Raw genomic sequence first — 23,791 nt, 5'->3', positions numbered from 1 at the left:
ATACTCGAGTAGTATCCGTAATGTAGTAGTGCACTCAAAGCCACATTCCATTCATCCCAATCAGTAATTAGCGATGGCTAATAATTGGTGCACATTCCCCACTCGAGTGTACTTATACTTTAATGACTCATGTTTCAAGCTTCGTCATTATACTAACTTTATTCCAGTGGATACCACTAATCATTAGAGTGGAGTCATGTGTACACCATACTTCTTTACGCCTCCTGAGCTTGCATCTTTGTCGTGTGCTTTAAGGCTCATTTCTAATCCTGCTTAAAACCATATCAATTTCGTGGTAGTAGGGGCCATATCTTATTACTTTTTCATCATACTATACTTTCAATTGTAGCTGTCTTCTTAACACTTCATATCCATCACAATTGTTTATCCCTCGTACTCTTGTCTTAGTCATACCGTTACTTCCTTCAACCATAACTTGTCATAGTTTATCCCTATGTATCAATTCAAAAGAAGCCTCGCCATATCGTTTTATCCCGATCTATCAGTCTTCTATAAGTCATCTTCCTTGGCTTATAGCTCTTTTCCAACTTCGTTCTACTATATCAATATCGATCTCCTAGTTTCTATTGCCATTAATTCAGCAATTAACTCATTTCTCGAGGTCAGCCATACTTGTTTAGTCAAATCTCATCATTGTTGCGAGAACCACGTTTCAAGACATACTATAGCCCTACAGCTCATTCTCTTTTTATTTCTACGAAAATTTGGGCAGAGTTTCCTTTGTATTTCTTACTATCTCAACACCTGCACGCAGAAAATGCCAACAATGCCTCACAGGGCCAACATATATATATATATATATATATATATATATATATATATATATATATATATATATATATATATATATATATATATATATTCACATCATATCGTATCGCAGCCTCACAAGGTACACATCATATATATTCCTATCGTATTATATCGCAGCCACACAGGGCGCCCAATACTGACAGCTAACAGAGACATATATAACAAGGTGAAGCCTGGGTCTATTAATACATATACATCCAGAGAGGAGATTAATAATATACCTAGAACTACATTTGACGACACCTCCTGATCCTGTCCACTCGAGTTGCACCTGTTACACTTTCCTGTTTACCTTTCCTTTCACTTTTCAATTGTATATGTCAATCGTATTGCAACGCCTTACCTGACATAGGTCCTTCATGCCTTTGCTTACCTGCGTGCTTTGTAACTTTCAATATCGTCAGTTACTTTCTTCTGTCGACGTTGTCTTCCTGCTAAAATCGCAGGTTAGTATGAGGAATTTCATTTCCTATAGCTCGGCTCTATCGCACGATCTTAGATATGAAAGAAACTAACATCTTAAATGTCCTGTAGCCTCCTGTCTATAGATGTGGTGCACAACACACTAATAAACAAGACTCTACTAGACACGGTCTGTAGACATTCCAAGGACGAACTGCTCTAATACCACTTCTGTCACGACCCAACCCCGTAGGCCGCGACTGGGGTCCGATCTGGACCCCCGTATACCTACCTATCAGTTGTAGTCATATTGAACTATGAACAAGGGGATACTACTCAAAAAAACTCCAATGAGTTAAAACTTTTTCATGTTCCTGTAGCCTCTTCCATTCATATTATATCATGAAAGGGCACGCAAGCCGACAAGGCTGCTATAACAAAAACATTCACAACATATCAAATAGGCAACATCAAAACTAACTCACAATCAACCCACATACACATATGTTTACAGACCTCTAAGAATAGTAACCGCAACATATGGCGGGACAAGGACCCCGCCGTACCCCTAAATGTACAAATATATACATTAAGTGACCAGCATCAAAATTTAGGCTCCAGAACAGTGAAGCACTTCCGACACAGCTGAGAGGAACTCCTATGCTGATGGATCTCCAGAATAAACATCTATACCTGCGGGCATGAAATGCAGCCCCCCGGGAAAAGGGGGGTCAGTACGATATATGTACTAGGTATGTAAAGCATAACACATCGTAACTGAGATCATAACTAAAATAGGTATGCAGGGGACAAGTATAACAATTAACAAAATACTGTACCTGCACCTTAGGACACGTAATCCTATACACCATCATATACTGTGCTCGGCCCTCTAGTGATCTTGGTGTCATCATCATTACTTCATAATCACATATCATTGTATCATAATGCATTTCATTTCATCATATCATCGTATACAGTATCATCTTATCATGTATATCATCGTGTTATACCTGGTTCACTGCGGGGCTCAGGGTCATAATGTATCACTCTAATCTCATACGCATGCCTACATAAAGTATCCGGCCCCTTTAGTGAGGGACTCGGTGAATGGAGTGGTGTACGTCTATAGCGTACCATCATAATATACATACGTACCCGGCCCTCTAAGGAAGAACTCGGTGTTCCTTCCTTACTTCACCACATATACTATCATATTACAGCCGGCCCAGGACTCGGTGAATAATCGTATCGTCATACCATATAACATATATCACACCTCACGTACGGCATCGTCTCCTTGTGCGTGGAACTATACACATCCTGCCCGGGATGCGGTAAAAGAAGTAGTAACACTGTGCACGATAACGTTCCCAGCCCATCGTGGGACTCGAAGAAGGATGGGTTATAGTATGCACGAGTAGAGTAGTGAGAAACCATATGCAACTAAGTCATTATCTGAGACTCAATGAAACAGTCAAGTGAACTATCACCTGAAGACTGGGGGAGTAATTATCCGAGGTATCCCTTTAGATGTCATTAGGGCTTACATCAGTTGGGGCTTCAAGGATCACAAACATGCATCAGAATAATGCCACACAGTTTATGTAATCAGAAATATAGTCTATGCAATCAGAAACACAATTTATCTAGTAAAAGACTAAACTCATGCAATCAATGGCATTTATCATTTCAGAGCCTCTAAAAAGAGGAGCTAGTACCTCTACTTACTATTCATTATATAGCAGGCTCGAGAATAGTAGTTTGACTACTTTCAGACTCTTGATGTTCAGGAGTGACTACAAGTCACGAGTTACACTCAGAGCTCGTAAATGGAATTACCTCTAAACCTATATCATATACCATTTCCCTTAAAATCAAGCCATTCCAAAGGAAAGGAGAAATGGGCATTACATGTACTAATTTTCATTACATAGAAGACTTAAAGGCAAAAACTCAGCTATTGCAGAAGTTCTAATATCCAGAAGCAAACGAGAGTCTCGACTCATACTCAGGCTTTACGAATGGATGAAATCCCAAATATCATATAAATATCATTTATAGCCTATATCTAAGAAATGCCAAAAGAAAAGAAGAATAGCTCTACATATCTATTCCAAAAACACGCCAAAGGAAAGCTTCACATACCTCATATGGACTTGTCTTAATCACGTCCACGTCGTTGTCCTTAAAACCTATTTAACATGGAAGTAATGCAGGTATTAAAAACCTTAGAATTTTCAGCAACTTTGACTACCCACGAGTATTTATAACATTCATCCCTTCGCTCGCCTTCTCGACTAGTTCCTTAACTAGTTAAGGCGTTAACGAAAATTGGGCAGCACCTCCCCTATAATGTGCCCTATCCGAATTCCCAACCTTGTCCTCAGAAACTGAAGCCAACCAACAATGCAACAAGCAGCCCATACATATACATATTACGACCAAAATTACACAATATAAACCCCCAACAATTCACTCGAAACTAAGATACCAAAACTAGAGTTTTTAATCTTTCTTTCGCGAATTCTTTAATTGCAAAGCGGAGGGTCATGTGGCTGTAAACAGAAGCTACCACACCTAATTTAGAGAACTTTTAGACCCTGCAACACGCCTCAACACAACCAGCAGCAGCCCCCACGCGCACAACACCTTATTTCGACAACAACTTAACTATAGCGATTCTAAATTCGTTTATTTCGAACGCCAAACTTTTCAAACCTTTTACCCAACTTCCAGAAGCTCATAAGGTGTGTAATACACCATAATTTAACATCATAAACTTCAAATTAGAGGGGAATAACTTACCTTTCCCGAAATTGGCTAGAACTCGCCAAAATCGTGCCTCGGCACTTTTTTCACGTGCTGAATCATTGTGGCAGCTTGCTGTCCGATTTTTGCTGCACCAAATCCTAATTTTGTACTACTAATACTTCCATATCATCATAGTATATGCTAATTAATTGATTTATGGAATGAAAACGGGACTTACCTATTTTTTTCTCCCAAGCCGTCGAAATTTTCTCCTTAGCTCTTAGGGTTTGTTTTCTCACGTTGCTGCTAGAAATTTGCTAATGAACTGAAGTCATTAGGATACATATCAACTTATATAGGTGGTCCCAAGGGGTGGCACGTGTCATCCCCTAAGTATGACACGTGTCAAGCCATGATTGGCCACCGTGTCATGCTGCCAATTAGGGGCTGCCATGTGGCAGCGGGGTCCACCTCCCCCAAGCAGCTGCATCACCTACTTGACCCTAAGTAGGTGCATCACCTACTTGCTTGAGGTGCTTCCACATGTCGCTCCTCCATTGACTGCCAGGCGTCGTCTTTTTTCCTTCCTCGCGGGTTCGTAATCTCGTCTTACTTTAAGAGCCTATGTAATCTGTGCTACGTAAGCTTGATATATCCTTAAGCAACTTAAGTGTATAAGACTCTTAACTTAGTGTCTTACGTAGGTAAATCGAGTCCTACGACTCATTTCTTAGCCTCCAACTCTTTCCGGATTCTTATGACTCTATCTCCAACCTCCCTTCTCGCGAGGTATCACAATCTTCTTTCCTTAGAGTTGTTTGATAGTGTCGTAGCTTATCCGGCTCACATGATAGTATCTAAGGAACTTAAGAAGACGTTCTGAGCTCAAGAGTGCGGGGTGTAACAGAAAATACTAACAATGCCTCACACGGACAACATATATATTCATATCACATCATATCATAGCCACATAGGGTGCCCACAACCAACAGTATGAAAATGGACCTACCTCATATGTCCACACGAACTGCACCTGTTACACATCCCTGTCTACTTTTCCTTTCAATCTTCAACTTTAAATTTATATCGTATTTCAATACCTTACCTTTCATATATCTTTTGTGCCTTTACTTACCTATGTGCTTCGTAACTCCCAATATCATCAGTCACTTTCTTCTATCTATGTTGTCCTTATACTGAAATCATAGGTTAGTATAAGGAATTTCATTCCCTATGACTCGGCTCTATTGCGCGATCTTAGATATGAAAGAAGGGTAATATCCTAAATGTCCTATAGCCTCCTGTCTATAGATGTGATGCATAACACACTGATAAATAAGACTCTACTAGACACGGTCTATAGAAACTCCGAGGACAAACTTCTCTGATTACCACTTCTGTCATGACCCAACATATATATTCAGGTCAAAGCACTTCACAGACACACAGGGTGCCTACAACCAACAGTATGAAAATGGACTTACCTCGTATATCCACTGAACTGCACCTGTTACACTGACTTGTCTACTTTTCCTTTCAATCTTTAACTTTACATGTATATCATATTTCAATACCTTACCTGTCATATATCTTTCGTGCCTTTACTTACCTGTGTGCTTTATAATTTCCAATATCGTCAGTCACCTTCTTCTATTGATGTTGTCCTTCTACTGAAATCACAAGTTAGTATGAGGAATTTTATTTCTTATGACTTGGCTCTATCGCACGATCTTAGATATGAAAGAAAGGTAATATCCTAAATGTCCTACAGCCTCCTATTTATAGGTATGGTGCACAACACACTGATAAACAAGACTCTACTAGATATGGTCTATAGACACTCTGAGGACGAAATGCTTTGATTACCACTTCTGTCATGACCCAACCCGGTAGGCCGCGACTTTTTTCTGACCTGGACCCCCATATACGTATCTATTAGCTATAGGCAAGTCAAACTATGTATAATGTGATATTACACACCGAAAACCCCAATGGGTCAAAGATTTTTCATGCACATGTAGCCTCTTTCATTCGTATCATATCATAAAAGGGCAAGCAAGTCGATAAGGCTAGCATAATATAAAAACATTTACAACGCGTTGCATAGACACAATTGACAAAACTTATAAGAAACCCACATACATATGTCTACAGACCTCTAAGAGTATTAGTTGTATCATATAGTGGAATAAGGCCCCCACTGTACTCTTGAATTAAACAAATATATACATCAAAAGACCAGCATCAAAAGCTAGGCTCCGGGACAGTGGAGCGCTTCCAACTTAGCAGAGTCGAAATCCTAAGCTGGTGGATCCTCAAAATGAACATTTGTACCTACGGGGCATGAAACGCAACCCTTCAAAGAAAGGGGATTAGCACCGATACATGTACTGAGTATATAAAGCAGAACACAATATAAGTGAGATTACAGTATAATTAGGGGTGTAGGAAACAAGTATAACTTTTAATAAATCACTGCACCTGCATCATATAAAATGAGGGCATGTATATCATCCTCCCATATCATACCCATCCCACTGTGGGACTCGATGTTATCATATCATTGTATAAGGCGTCATACAATTGTATACAACATCATCTCATATGTTACAACTATATCACTATATTTTCATATACATGCCTATATACTATATCCGGCAAATCATGGGACTCGGTGTCACAAATGTTTCATTAGGTCATCATATGCAAATATTTGCCGTACCCGTCCCTCTGGTGAGGGACTCAATAAATAATCATACTATCATAATAATCATACCATCATATATCATACCCGGCCCTTTATGAGACTCCTTGAATGCTCATATTATCATATATCATACTCGGCCCTTTATGGGACTCAGTCTTACCCGGCCCTTTATGGGATTTGGTCGTACCTGGCCTTTTATGGGACTAGGTGAATAATCATGTCATAATATATCATACCCATCCCTTTATGGGACTCGGTCATACCCGGCCCTTTATGGGACTCGGTGAAAGATGTATGAACAGCATGCATGAGTAGAGTAGTGATTAACTATATGTATTTAACTCATCATCTGAGACTCGGTATAACAATCATCATGAACTGTCATTTGAGGATCAAAATGATCATCATCTTAATTATCCTCTAAATGCCATTAGGGCCATATCAAACGGAGTCTCAAGAATCATGGACTTGTATCAAGATAATGCTATACAGCTTTTGCAATCAAAGACATTTATCATTATAGAGTCTTTAGAAATAGGCGCTTACGTACTCAGTCACTACTCAACATATAGAAGGCTCGAGGTAGTAGTTCAACTACTTTAGGACTTACAGAATTCAGGAGTGAACACGAGTCATGAGTTATGTCCAAAACTTATGAATGGAACTGTTATGACCCAACCCCATAGGCCATGATGGGTGCCTGAATTGGAAACTCACACATACCCTTGCTATCTATAAGCAAACTTGTCCCCTGTTTGAGACACAGTGTCTAAATATACTAGATAATACATCAGCCGGCACGATGATCACGACAGGAGAAAAAGTCCCCTAAAACATAAACCATAGTCGTACGACTATACATACATACCTAAATAACCCATATACAACCCACACACATATCTACAGACCTTTAAGAGTATAATGATAACATAAGGCGGGACAGGGCCCCCGCCGTACCCGTGAATAAATAAATACATCTATCGAAGATTAGTATCAAAACTAGGCCCCGGCACAATTGAGAACTTACGAACTGCTGATCGGGACACCTATACTGGAGTATCCTCAAGGTGTAAGTCAGTACCTATGAGCATGAATGCAGCCCCCCCCCCAAGAGAGAGGGGTTAGTACGACATATGTACTAAGTATATAAAGCATAACTGAAAATATATCTTAAATAGAGAGAGTCAGGGGAATAAATGTGATACTTAAGAAGGCACTGTACCTGCACTTATAAATTATAAGCAAACATGCATGCTCACATATATAATGTAGCCGGCCCTTTAAGGGCTAGATGAATCATAATTGTAGGACCATCATAGGCCTGGTGCCATTTCCACCTTATCATATCACATTCTCACATATATATATATATGTACCGAGACTTCTAATGAGGGACTCAGTGAGTGGATCATGTCATTGCATTACCATTTCTTCATTTAATGTACCCGGCCCTTTAATAAGGGATTCGGTAGATAATGTAGTGAACTTCGCATGATTTTGTACCTAGCCTGGGACTCGGTGATAAAAGGGTTACTGTATACACGAGTAGAGTAGTGAGTAACCATATGAAATTTAAACTATCATTGGAAACTTGTTGAAATAATCAAAATGAATTATCATTCAAAAATAAAGAAAATAGCCATAACAAGTACCTTTGGAGTGTCATTATGGTTTGCATCAAAGTACCACTTTTGGAACCATCTACTCGTATCAAGGCATAATAAAATATCTTTTGAAAGTCACGAAAATGGCCATCTTAGTGGCTTCGAGAATGGGGCTTCCTTGGGATCACATATAATTCATCTATATGTTTCATAAAGTTCAAGCCAAAAAAATAGAAGATTAACTTTACCTACTTACTACTTTCCAAGGTATAGAAAAACTTAAGAAGCCATAGTTCAATTATTGTAAGAGTTCTAGCTTAAAGGAGTGAATAAGGGTCATGTTTTATACCACAACATAAATTATACTAACTTAGGATGATTGTACACTTTCACTTGAATCGAGGCAAAAGGACATAAGTTCTAGGAAATTAAAAACGTTAGCCATCCTAGTGTATTTAAGAATAAGAACTTCTTGTAGACTTTGTGCATTCTTCGTCTGTTGGCTTTCTATGGGTCATGCCAAAAGAAGAAAGAAAATAAGCTTTACATACCCTCTACTTTCTCATTTCTTTACCATACCATCATCTAACGTACCCGACCCATGATGGGACTCGATGAGTAATCATTAAACTATAACATCATACTTATGTCAAATACATATCAAGAGGGAAAAAGGGTAGCTTTACATACTTTTGCCAAAACATGCCAAGAGAAAGCTTCACATACCTTTTCAAGGATTAATCAAAATCCGTCTTGTCTTGATACCTCCTTAACCTATTTGACATGAAAGTAATACTAAGTTTAATAGCATTTCATTTTCCAATATCCCACTCTACAACCAAGTAATAAGAGGAGTCATTTCCTATCCATTACCCTCGACTAGTTTGTTACTAGTTCTGAAGCTAACGAAAATCGAGCAGTATTTCTCCTAGAACTTCAACATCCCCGAGATTTCAACTCGGTTAAAAAATCAACAGAAATACCAACAAAAACAACCAGAAGCATATTTACAAGTAAATCACTTCAACATTACACAATACAAGCTTCAAACTATGATACCAAAATAAAGTTTTTAAAACTTTATTTCACAAAAATTTTAATCATACCAAACAGTGGGTCATGTGGCTGCAACCAGAAGCACCCACACCTTTTTTAAAACACTTTACATCCCTATAACACACAACCCAACCAGATGCAACCGCAGCGCCACAATGATAACACACTATGCGACTTCGATTTAGCTACTACGACTTTAACTTAGTTTGTTTCTAGCGTCTAGCATCCTTATGTAATTTTTACACTTCAAATCCTTATTTAAGATATGTAATATACATCACAATATCATAAATTTTAATTTGAAAGAGAAACCCTTACCTTGCCCGAAACGCATCAAACTTGCCGAAACTTGCGTTGGAAGTTTTCTTAGCGCGCCCAAAACCTTCTGGCTGCTTGCTAACGTTTTGGTGCTGCTCCAAACAATAACTTTATATTAATAACACCTTCATACCACCATGGTATACCCTAGATAATTAATTCACAAAATAAAATCGGAGAACTAACCCTTTTTTTGGCTCTAAATCCATGGCTCTCTTTCTCAAGTTTAAGGTTTCTCCTCTCTCTTGTTCTAGATTTCTCTTCTCTTCTTTTTTGTCTCTAGAAGTCTCTTGATAAGAATGACTAAAGCATAAGTATGAACTAAAGTCATAAAACATATATATATATATATAGGCCACCTTTAGGGGTGACATTTGTCATCCCCTAAGTGGTGCACATGTCAAACCCTTATAGGGCAAGAGTACCACACCTCCATCTATGGGCTACCACATGGAATGTGGGGGCCCACTCCCTTACTCCAGCTTCTTCCATGTGGCACTCCCAGCTGCTGCCATGTGGCACTCCCTCATGCTGCCACATGGCACATTCTTTTCTCCCTTATGGGTTCGTAATCTCATCTTACTCTACGAACCTATGTAATCCAAGCTACGTAATCTTAGTATGTACTTGAGTAACTTAAGCATGTAAGCTTTCCAAGTTGGTAGCTTATGTAAGTAATCCGAGTATTATGACTCATTATTTAGTCTTCAACATCTTTCGGATTGTTACAACTCTATTCCCCATCATCTCTATTATGGGGTATCTCATTCCCCCTTCCTTAGAGTTGTTTCGTAGAATTATAAATTATCCATCTCACATGGTAACTCTTAAGAGATTAAGAGTTCTTAAGGAGTCTTAATAAGCTTTAAGAAGCTTTAAGAAACTTTAGGAAGCCTCAATTACATCCTCAATTCCTACAGCCAACCAACAACAATAATAAGCAGCTTATATAAAAGTAAAACACTTCAACATTACACAATACAAACTTTAAACAACTCGCTTAAAACTACGATACCAAAATTGGGTTATTAACTACACTTTGAAAGGGAAGACCTTTACCTTGTCCAAAACTTGCCAAAATTCGCCTCAAAAATCCTTTTAATGCGACTGAAACTTTGTGACTATTTTTCATCTTTTTAGTGCTGCTCCAAACCATAAATTTACATTACTAAAACCTCTATTTCATTATGGTATACCCTATATAATTAATTTATGGAATGGAATTGGAGGACTTACCTTTTTGGCCCCAAATCCATAGCGCTCTCTCTCTAGCTTAGGGTTTCTTTTCTTTTTTTTTCTCTTGGATTTTTGGCTGGAAAATGAACTTAAGAGTCATAAAACATACATATATAGGCTTCCTTAGGAGGTGACATGTGTCATCCTCTTAGGGTGACATGTGTCCAGCCCTTATTAGGCCAACACATCTATACAGCCAATCTAGGGCTACTATGTGGCAGGTGGGTCACCTACTTGACCCCAATAAGGTGCATCACCTTTTGCCATATGTCATCTTCCCTTTCTTCCATGTGGAAGCTCCTCTTTCTTCCATGTGTCACTCTGTTCTCCTCCTCGTGGGTTCGTAATCTCATCTTACTTTAAGAGCCTATGTAATCCTTGCTACATAAGTTCGATGTGTACTCAAATAGATTAGGTATGTAAGACATCCAAGTTGGTAGTTTACGCAAGTAAGTCGAGTCCCATGACTCATTATTTGACCTCCAACTCCTGTCAAATCCTTATAACTCTATTTTCAATATTCACTCTTATGAGGCATCACACCCTCCCTTCCTAAGAGTTATTTGATAATATTATAGATACTTTGGGTCATGTGGCAACTTTTAAGAAGTTTAAGAAAGCGTTCTAAAGTACAAAAGTATGGGGAATAATAATGGACTTACCCTAAACTCCACTCGGTACAAAGTCAAATCCCACGGAATACATAACATAGTAGTCATACTTAACATCTATTATAAACTTGTTCATAAACTTCATCATTCATAGAATAGCTCATTTCATAATATAATTGCAATGTAATTATTGGCCTTTCATCATTACTAATCATACTTGCATAATTCATATCATTAGGTTCCTAGGTCACAACATAGGGCCCTTCACCTTTCTTCATACTTGCATGTAATTCATAGCTTCGAACAGAGTTGTAATCCGTGATCTTAATTCATACTTCAATTTAGAGTAAAACTCATACGTAATCAATTTGAATGAAAATCGTGATAATACCTTGAAATTATTAAATTCATAATCATACTTCATAATATCATCATTGAAAATAGCTTCATCCATGGACATTCGTAATTCAACTTAAAATCATATAATTCATATAGAAATGTACTTATAATGATTGTAGATACCAAAATAAATCCTAATTAAATAGCGCAATGCAATTGATCAAACTAGGGTTACAAACTCAATTGAAATTCATGAGATTTTTAATCAAAACCTTGAGACTCCATGGTTGAAAGGAACCCATAGATCAATCCCTACATACCTTGAATGAATTTGACATTGGAATTGAAAAAGGAGACTTGTTCTTGAAGAAACCCTCGCTAAACTTGATAAAGAAGATGAACTCTTGAAGAAATCCTTGAGAGAGAAGTCTTAAAGTTTATTCGGAACTACTGAGGGAAATGAATAGATTTAGGAATATTTAGGACAATTTTATAATGAATCTAGTGCCAAAAATGTCCACATATATTAATTAAAGAATAGGGAAATGATCGGATTACCCTTCATTTAACTAGTAGTGGGACTCTCCATGGAGGACCCATCACGGTTCGTGATGCTTATCACGGCCCGTGGTTGTGTCCGTGATAACTGACTTAGAATTGGAATTTTGAAGTTGCATGGGAAGGGTTTCAGAACTTTCTCTATGGAACCCTTCACTGTTCGTAGAGTGCATCATAGTCTGTGAACCATGATCTTAGTGTAGGCCCTACAGGGTGGTCTACAGTAATGACTACCACGGAACCCACCACTGTCCATGAAGCACTGCACGGCCCGTGGTGGTGAGGTATGGTCCTTTCCTTGGGATCTTGTTCTGAGGTATCAGGGGAGGAGTCACCACGGAGGACTTCTCGGCATGTAATGCTCACCACGATCTATGGTGATATTTCATGAACCTCAACCTATAGGACTAAGTTCCTAAATCACTACCACAGTGCCATACCATGAACCATGATGGGGTCCATGGCCCGTGATGGCCTTCCGTGGTCATCACCTGGTTCCAAAAACTGTATGTTTCAGTAATTTCATCTTTTGATCCCTAGTTTTGGACTTTCCAAATTCTGTGCTCTTACACTTACTTTGCTTGAATCTGAGATCAAATAAATTTCTAAATGGTAAACCTTCATACCTCTAACTTTTTTTTAATAGGCGTAATTCCTCTATTAGATTGTAATCAATATGTCTTACGTCAATCTCTTTTAAATGTCACAATTATTATATGAGATTTCTTTTTAAGAAGTAGCATCGTTTCGAGAGAGTCATTACAAATATTGATATCAGAGCCTAGGTTTAGATTTCTACGACTTTTGTTGTGAATTTCTTTTATACTTATTTTTTTGAGAAGGTTTTGGATTATATTATTTTTCATTTACATGGTTAATATTATCTTTATTGCATAAAGAGTGCATATGCATCATGTACATGTCCTTAATGCGATGTGATCTTTCCATTTGAAGGAATTAGGGTATGGACTCTTCTTCTAATAGACCTATGGAAGATGCTCATGAAGGTTCGAGTAACTCTAATTCCCAATCTCATACACTCGAAGAGGTTGGAGAATATTTCATAGAACAATATGTCTTCCATACTAGTTGGTCTGAAGTGGGAAACCATCAAGGTGTAAGAGCTTGGCCACATCCTCACATGAGTCATAGTACTCAGGTTATAAATCTTCCTTTCCAATAGATGTTGAATTCTTCCACCACATGGCAGAAATGATACACAATCCCAATGGGATAAACTTTGAGAAAATGAGGAAAATGGATGGAGTTGACTTTGAAGGCACTGCAGATTCCACTTATGCCTAATAATGTCTGGAGCATATGAAAAATGTTTTTAAGAAGTTGAAGTGTTCATATGTTGTCAAATTTAAGCATGCTATCTCACTATTACAAAAGAATGCTTATGAGTGGTGGGTAAGTATTCCAAATTCCAAGGTAAAGCATCCAGTTCTTACTTATCTTAAGGAATTTTGAATGAAGTATATCTCGCTTGCTTATTGTGATGCAAGAATAAAAAAAAATTGAATCTAAGGCAACAGGGCATGTCTATTGCTGAGTACAAAAGTTTTTTAGACTTTCTCGTTATATTGGAGGTATCATTAATAAGGAAAACATAAGTGCAGGCTATTTGAAAATGGTTTGAATGATTCCATTAACAAGAATATGGCAATTCTACTACGTGAGAATCTTTATAATTTAGTTTCTGCTGGTTACACTTGGGAAAGACTTGATAAGGAAAAACCTAGTATAAATGAAACAAATTGTGAAAGCCTAGATAAAATTTTGGAAGTGTCACGACCCAACCCCGTGGGCCGCGACTAGGTAATCGAGCTGGACACTTGCATATACCCCTGGTAACCGTGAGTAAACCTGTTGCCTATTTGGGTCATAGCGTCTCAATAGGCAACACAACTTATAAGCCGGCGAGGCTATCATAGCTTATGGGGTCGTCCTACTAAACACATACGCGAGCCGACAAGGCTACCTTGACAAAGGGAATGTCCCAAAATATAGGTCATATAGGCACAATTGAACACGCATATATACATAACTCACACACGTATCTACAAACCTCTAAGGGTATTAGTTATAACATATGGTGGGATAGGGCCCCTGCTGTACCCCTGAATAAACAAATATATACATCAGAGGTTTTGTACCAAAAGCTAGGCTCCGATACAGTGGAGCTTTTCCCAAACTTGCTGGGTGGAACCCTAGGTTGGTAGATCCCCAAAGAGTGCATCTGTACCTGCGGGCATTAAATGCATCCCCCTCGAGAAGAGGGGGTCAGTATGACATATGTATTAAGTATGTAAGCATGTGATAGTATATGAAGAATTATAGTTAAAACAGGGATGCAGGGGCATTATAATGTTTAGCCATTCACCGTACCTATATCTTAAGAAACAAAGTCATACATACTATTATCACGTACCGTACTTGGCCCATTCAGGGACTTTGTGTAACAATTATTTCATACTGCTATCATGAGCATATGTGTATTATTAGTTCTGTGGAACATACAGCCCGATCCATGTATATAGCAAGTATTTGTTGAGGAATGATGGCCCAATCCACATATCATATAATAATATCGAGGAATGACAGCCCAATCCGTATCTCATATAATAATGTCGAGGTACGATGACTCAATCCGTATATCATATAATAATGCCGAGGTATGATGGCCTGATCCGTATATCATATAACAATGCCGAGGTATAATGGCCCGATCCGTATATCATATAACAATGCCAAGGTACAATGGCCCGATCCGTAAATTACATAATCATTTGCATGTATTATGGTATGCGTAAGCAAAACAGCATATGACCCAATTTGACTACATTATCATCCAAGGCTCAACCGTGTGATCAAGTGAACCACCACTTGATGATCAGGGTAATAGTCATCTTATGAACCCTCTAACGGTTAGTAGGACTCATATCGAGTAAAGTCTCGGGCATTAGAGGCTTGTGTCAAGGCGATGCCATATAGTTTATGCGATTAGAGACTTTTACTCTTATAAAGACTTTAAAATTCCTGAGTAACTACAAGTCATGAGTCATATAGGACTTAAATATGGAATAACCCCCAAACTCATATCATACACTACTTACAGTCAAGTCATCCAGAGGAAAAGAGAGACAGGTTTTACATGTACTACTTTTCATTACATAGAGAGCTTGTAAGACAATGACTCAACTATCACAAGAGTCCTAACATCAAGAAGTGAATAAGATTTACGAATCATATTTGGGGTTCTAAGAATGGAATTATCCCCACATTACATATACCAAACACTTACGGCTAAGATATGACAATAGGAAAGAAGAAAGCTTTACATACCCATCACTTCCTAACGTATGGAAGGCTTGAGAAACCCTTGTTCAATTACTGTAAGAGTGATTTCATCAAGAAGTAAATAAGGACCGTGAATTACGCTTGGAATTTATGAGTAGATTTACCCTCAAGCTCACATTATTCATTACTTCACTTGAAGACATGCCAAAAGAAGAGAAAGAATAGGCTTTACATACCTCTTACGGTTACTCTTTATCCCGTTTGCCTCATTGTCCTGTGAACCTAGGTAACATGAAAGTAATACGAGTATCAACATCCTTAGACTTTTCAGCATATTACATTACCTACGAGTATTCATAGAACTCATTTCCTCGCTTGCCTTCTTGACTAGTTCCTTAAATAATTAGGGAGTTAACGGAAATCGGGCAGCACCTCCCATATAACGTGCCCTATACGAATTTCCAATTATGTCCATAACCCCTACATCCAACCAACAACAATAACCTGCAGCTATAAAACATGTAAATTTCACAATACGACAAAATATAAGTTCCAAACAACTCGCCCCAAACTACGACACCAAAAGAGGGTTTTTAATTTTTATTTCGTAAAACCTTTAACTGTACGAAGTGGGGGGTCATGTGGCTGCAACCAGAAGCACCCAAGACCCATTTAAACCATGCTCCATCCCTTCAACACTCCACCACACACATGCAGAATCACTCCACACGCACAACACCTCATTTCGACGACAATTCAACCATAGCGACTCCAATTTAGTTTGTTTCTAATGTCAAGCATTTCTACAAAGTTCTTACGCTTCCAGAAGCATAAAATATGCGTAATACACCCTATAACAACACCATAAACTTCAAATTGAAAGGAAGGACCTTACCTTACCCGAAATTGGCCAAACGTAGCCAAAACCTAGCCTCGCAAGTTCCTTAGCGTGCTGAAAAGTAGTGGAGTGTTTGTATCACTTCTCTGCTGCCCCAAATCAAAATTTTCCATTATTAAACACCGTCATATCACCGTATAATACCTTAAATAATTAAATCATAGAACAAAATTGGGCCTTACCTTTTCTTTCTCCTCAACCCATAGCTTTCCTCTCTCTTTCTCTAAGTTTTTCTAGTTTTTTGGCTAAGTATAGATGCTGAAAATGAGAAATTAGTCATCAATACATACTTATATACCCCTCCTTAGAAGGTTCCACGTGGCAACCCCAAAGGTTTACATGTGGAAGCCCCCCTAGGATGCTAACCCAATCATGCACCCAATCCAAAACTGCCATGTGGCAGCGTGGGCCACACCTCAAGTAGGTATGTCACCTACTTGGTCCAAGCAGGTGTTATTGTTCCTTTCTCCTCTTCCATGGGTTCGTAACCTCATCTCACTTTAAGAAACTATGTAATCTTTGCTATGTAAGCTCAACATGCACTCAAGTAGCTTAAGTACGTAAGACATCCAAGTTGGTGGCTTACCCAAGTAAGTTGAGTACCATGACTCATTATTCGGCCTCCAATTCCTTCCAAATCCTTATAACCGTATTTCCAACTGTTACTACTTGGGTAGAACTTCATAACCAACATGGATCCCATGGAAATCTTTTAGAAACAAAACATGCTCCAATGTACAAAAGTACGGGGTATAACAGGAGGTCCATCCAAAAGGGGAAGGTTTTATAATTCTAAGGCTGGTAGTGTTAAAAATTCAGCTCAACATAAGCAAAACAGATCAGATTTTTCTATAGCTAGCACTATGTATTATGGCCAAGAAAGACTCGTGTTCCAACTTGTACACAATGTAAAAAGAATCAGTATTGTACTTGTAGGAGCTTTTTGTGCATGTTTCAATAGTGGGAGCTTTGATCATAAAGTGAAGGACTATCCTAATCCCAAATATGTTCCTTCCTTGTGTACTAAAGGCTTAGTTGAGAAGCCTTCTACTATTTCTTCTCAAACCATTAGAGGTAAGAGATATAAAAACACCCAAGTAGCCGGTGCAAGTGGAGCAAATCAAGCTAGTAAACCAGGGACTACTAAACAAGTTTATACTATGAGGAGGGATAACCAAGATGGACAAGACGTGTTTGTCGGTAAATTTCACTTATTTTTCTTATATGTGTTTATACTATTTGATCCTGGTTCTACTTATTTCTATATTTGTACATCACTAGTTCTTTCTGAAAATATGAAATCTGTGAGACCTAATGTAATGTCACAAGTTTACATCCTAGGTATGGCTGGCACTCAAGAACCATTGCTGGTTCGTAAGAGAACCCTTGGCTTGGCTAACTACTCAGTAGAAGATTTAACTCACTATAGAAGCTAACTAAGATGGGCATGCAAAGGAATACAATAAACACTTCTCAAAATAAGTCTCAAATACTCTGAATAGATAAAAGTTGTTTAAAACATATAATCTAAAAACTGAAATAATCTCCATACTCTGTCTATATCTATGAATCCTCAAATGACTCTAGATAGATAGCAGGACAAGCCCATGTCTATCTCAAGGACTAATAAGTAAATATTGAATAAACTAAATAGTTCCTCCTAATGCAAGGAGCTCTCACCAAAAAACTGGAAGGAAACTCATTTTAAATAATGCACCTGTTGAAGATCTCTATCACATGTATATGCACAGTAAAATAATACAGCATTGAATGGCGTTAGAAAATGGAATTTATGGTATGTAAAATGGCTGAAAGGAAACATACTCATGACATACTCAAAGTATATGGAATTTAGGTATGTAAAATGGCTGAAAGGAAACATACTCATGAAATACTCAAAGGAATACATACTGAAATATCTCAACTCAAAATAAAGCATGCAAGTATTAAATAAGTTAATGCAACTTATGATGAAAATAATAATTACTCTTTGGAGAGTTTCTTTAACCAAAAACCATCACTATGAGTCTTGTGTTGATACAATGAACTGATGTCATTGCCACCACGGCCCAATACCTTGTCAAGGTAAGGGATGCAAACTCATCTCATGGATCCAATAAAAGTCTATATTAGAGACTGAAGTGAGGTGTCTCCCAAAGCAATGGTATGACCCTATCCTATGTTGGCTACTAGGTTATGGGGTTTGAGTTATCTAAACTCTTACCCAAATAATGCTCAATACTACTCCCAAAAATCATATTTTATGCTTATATACTCATATGAGTGAAAGTACTCGAAATATAACTTATTTAGTCTTACTGGAGTTCACTCAATTTAAGTCAACTCTTCTTAAAATTACTACATTCTCTTCAAAATAATTATACTTCTGATACTCAATAAATGCATTTAAAATATAGCTTCGGTTTTTCAACTCAATCTCAACATAAATAATGAAATGCATAATTACTCAAACTCATTCATACTTTATAATGATCATCCTCAAAATTAGTGAATGAAAGAGTTCTCAAACTCAAGTATATGCTAAAACTCCTTTCTCAATTACGACATTAAATATATTATTTTTTAACTCAAATCAAATGCATAGGAATAAGCAATGTAGATACTCAACTAAGGTTTATGTGAATATAAGCATAAACAACAGATTCAAGAATTCAAATTCATACAAATAATATTAATATCAATAAATGTACAAAACAACTCAATAAAAGAATTGTAACACATTCGAAAGCTCAATAGAATAGAATTGAAAACTCAAGCCTGGGCTCCTTACTAACGAATTTGAGATGTAGGGTGTGAAGACAAACTTGGTCCAACGCTGTCATTAGCCCTACTTATCTGGAAGATCATTGTTCTCCATGAAAATAGAAGAACTAGGTTGAAACACTCAAACCCTAACTTTTCTCCTCTCCAATCCTTGCTCTCAAAATATTCTAAGTGTTAATGGAGAAAAAAAGAATTGTGACGTACTCCTTAGGGGCTTATTTTAGTCCAAAAATGTCAAGGATTTTTTTTGAAAGGTGGGAAAAGATGATTTGCCTCCTCATTAAAAGTGTCAGTGGCCGTCTATGATACCTTCCTACAGTGCATAGGAATTTCTACGGGTCCTAGGAGTCCTCTCGTAGGAACTGGGGTCAAAAAATTAGACGTACTGTATCTTGACACATTGAGTCTATAGACCCTTTATACGGGTTGTAGATCTGATGAATGATTGTGAAAGGTATCTCATAGAATCTCACTAAGGAAATTGGGCTTGAGATCTTGTCACGACCTAATTTCTTAGGTCATGATGGCACCTACTATGACCCACCAGTAGGAAAGCTAACCCATATCCCGGAACTACGAGTAATGTGATTTCATGGTAGAAGACTAGCAGTACAAACTAAAACAGTAAAAAAAATAGGAGCATACATGAACGGGCGGAAGAAAGTAAATATATACAAATCAAAAAGATCCCTCCCAGAGCTTGAAAGTCACATGTACAGAGCTATTAATAAAGAGAGTACAAGTCCCAAAACCGGACCAGGGAAATAGAATTGTCTCAAAAAGCCAAAGACAGGAAATATCTAAATTCATAAGGTGATGGGTAAATCTAGGATGTAACATGCTAAATCTCACCTCCGATCAGGACCGTAGCTATCTCGAATTAACGTTGGTAGCTAGTACTCAGACCTGCATCAGGAAAAAAAATGCAGAATATTGTATGAGTACCAAAACAAATGGTACCCAATAGGCATCATAGGACAACTTAGCAAGATAAGAAAAAGTAAACTAATATGCGAGTAAAAGAGCACAACCAAAGACAGGACAGGAAGTAAATATAGGTATGTACATGAGCGTACTAACAAACAAAGAGAAAGAATCTAACTAAATCCATCGGGCTCCTATAAACCTGATGGGTATGCTCGTGCACAAGTAAAGAGTGATCACTTGTACAGACTCCCACAAGCCCGATAGATGCAAGAATAGCTGAAGGAATAATGAATGGAGCCCAAAGGGTTCAAATAATATCATCATTTCCCGTACTTTAACCAAACTCTTTCCAACCTCTAATGCGTTAACCCAAAGCGGAGAGTAGATGAAGACTTGAACTAAAGATTGATTAGAAAGTCACAAATTGAACCACGTGTAAGTTGGACCACAGACTACAAACGGGTAACTATAGTTAACGAGTCGACATGAATGAGCTAGACCATATACTTTAACCTGTTAACATAAGCTAAGGGTCGAACACGGGTAAGCTAGATTGTGGACTTCAACTGATAGCTGTATCTAAGGAGCCTGATCATAAGTAATATAGATCACAGACTTCAATCGGGTAACTGCAGCTAAAGAGCCGAACACAAGTAAGCTAGACTACTGAATTTAACCTGGCAACTATAGCTAGGGGAGTGAATTGAATTAGAATTAGCGATAAACCATATGTCAAGGGAAGTACCCCCAAACCGAATATCATCAATGCACCACTCCAGCCCGAACAAAATATAACTCGAATCGTCGAGAAGACTACCAAAATCAAGAACCAGTAATATAGGACCGATAGGAGGATAGGGCATTATGGAGGTAAGGCCACAAGCTGAGTTACTGTGAAGATAAAGCTCAGACTATCAAACTAAAGTCTGCTATATCAGTCTATAAGGAGCTAACCATCTGAAATGATGTCGTAGAAGTCTAAGGCCCAACTGCACCAAACTCACGCAATTCTAAGGCAATCACTAGTCTAAGCCTAGACTAAATCCCAAAATGCTTCTAAACATATAACCCCAAACACGGCATAAACCATAAGGCATGGATTACCAACATTAACAGAAGTCATGCTTACATAGTCTAATAATTTCTCAAAAATAGAACCTACGGTATGAAATATAGGAATTTAGCATGCTTGACACCCAAACCCTGCTAAAATCATACAATTCAATATACAATTGCCTAAGCATGCTCAGTCTAATAAGGAGAAAACCATAGCTTACCCATAGGCCAACCGCACGTGCTCCAACTCACAAAACTATAGCTTTTCCCTTATGAGTAGCCTTCGAATGCTGCCACACTTTAAATAATAAAATCAAAACGTTAATATAATCGTTATGACACTAAAATTATTGAATTTGTAGATGGACCAATTTCGGGGTCTAAAGCACATAATGTGGGACCTGCTCTGAAATTCCGGAAGTGACCCCAAAAACTGGTCCTAAACAGCACCACAAGCTCAAGCATAAAGATTAAAACACAATTCGAGGTGGAATGAAAGATGATCATGCAACCAAAATCCCATACTGTGAACTATGAAGGTGAAAAAGTGTAGCATCTTGATCAGCAAATTCTAAAAAACATAAAACACTCCCAATCCAAATAAATTATGCCATGACGTTTCTTGCAAAAATCCCCACAATTTACCCTCAAATATCACTAAAATTGGAGTTCATATGATCAAGATATAATCTCCATAAATTAAACAACATAATACTACAAAAATAACCAAATCAGTAGCTAATTATGAAATCTTACCTCACACAAAACTTCCCCTCAAGCTTCTGAACTCACCACTGGATTCCGCATAAAATTCTCTTGAATTTGGACCTTTGAATAACCTAATTTGATTTTGTGATGAAGGAGATATCGATGTTGGAAGTTTTAGAAATGAGCTGAAATTGTCCTTGGTCTTTTACTAAAAGACCAGCACTTTGGCCTTCGCAAATGCGGCCCAAGGACAGCGAACGGGGAGGCAAAAGACTTAAGCCTTCACAAATGCGGAGATCAACTTCTAGGACTTCCGCGAACGCGGCCAAGGGCCCGCGATCAGAGAGAACAAAACTCCTTGCACCAGGTATCAACTAAAAAGATGATATTTCTCAAGTTCAAGTATTTCGACGGGGTGCTCGAAATTTGTTTAGAATCTCATGTGTACAAACGAGATATGTTACTCCACTAAATTTGACATTTCAGACTTAATGGCACAGTTAAAAGCTCCATACAAGGTCGTTATAAATGAAGGTGGGCCTCACACCCAAGGGCCATTGATCAAAATTCCATAACAAGACTTAGAATTAGACTGAAAGCCTCGAGAAGTGAACAAAGGGTCGTCCTAGACCAACCTAGACATTCCAAAAACTAACCACGCTGTCAGAATTTTCATCTGAGCAAATTTTCCAAGAGTGTTGCCGAAAGTCAACTATAGGCCAAATTTCATAGGCAAAAGAACCAAATGGTCCTAATATCGTATCGATTGCCTTGGTACTCATGCCAACCATGATACTAGCCTAATTTGGTCTTTCTGAAGTTGATGGATGCATCTGAATTTTATTCTGTTGTCATTTTCCTAAAGTGATGACCGAAGTGAACTTTTCAAGCTCTAAAATAGGCAAACATTCCTAAAACCCAAATGAATGAATAGGAGACCGAATAGTGAGAGTTAGAAAGTCGTAAATAACTTGGGGTCGCTACAGGAATGCTCTAAACAATTGAATGAATGCTTACATTCTAAAATAATTTAGAGGGTCATTATAACATCCACTACTAAAAGAACTTTCGTCTGCAAAAGTAAAAGTCACAAAGTACCTGAAGTCCCAAGTAAGCTAGGGAACTATGCCAGCATCTCATCCTCGGTCTCCTAGGTAGCCTCCTCGATTAGATGATGCCTCCAATGGACCTTAACCAGAAGAATGGATCTACAATGCAACTTCTTAACATATTTATCTAAAATAGCAACTGGCTTCTCAATATAGCTCAAATGATCATCCAAGTAAAATGCATCATACTGAAGCACATGGTACTCATCTCGAATATACTGGTGCAGCATGAAAATATGGAAAACTAGATGAGTAGATGAAAAGGCCGCGGAAAATCTAACTCGTATGCAACCTCACCAAATGTCCTCAATATATCAAATGGACCAATATACCTGGGGCTAAGCTTGCCCCGCCTCCCAAATCTCATCACACCCTTTCTGGGTGATACACAAAGGAATACTCTATCACAAATCGTAAACCTCAATGGTCGATTTTTATGATTTGCATAGCTCTAGTGTCTACTCTAAGTTGTCATGATCCTATCTTGAATGAACCTTAAATGATCTAAGGCCTTTTATATCAAGTCTGTACCACGCAGCCTGGACTTTGTAAATTCAAACTAGCCAACTAGAGAGCGACAACGCCTA

Source organism: Solanum dulcamara, chromosome 6 (genome assembly GCF_947179165.1).
Source record: "Solanum dulcamara chromosome 6, daSolDulc1.2, whole genome shotgun sequence".
NCBI lineage: Eukaryota > Viridiplantae > Streptophyta > Magnoliopsida > Solanales > Solanaceae > Solanum > Solanum dulcamara.
Note: the sequence above shows the minus strand (reverse complement) of the source record.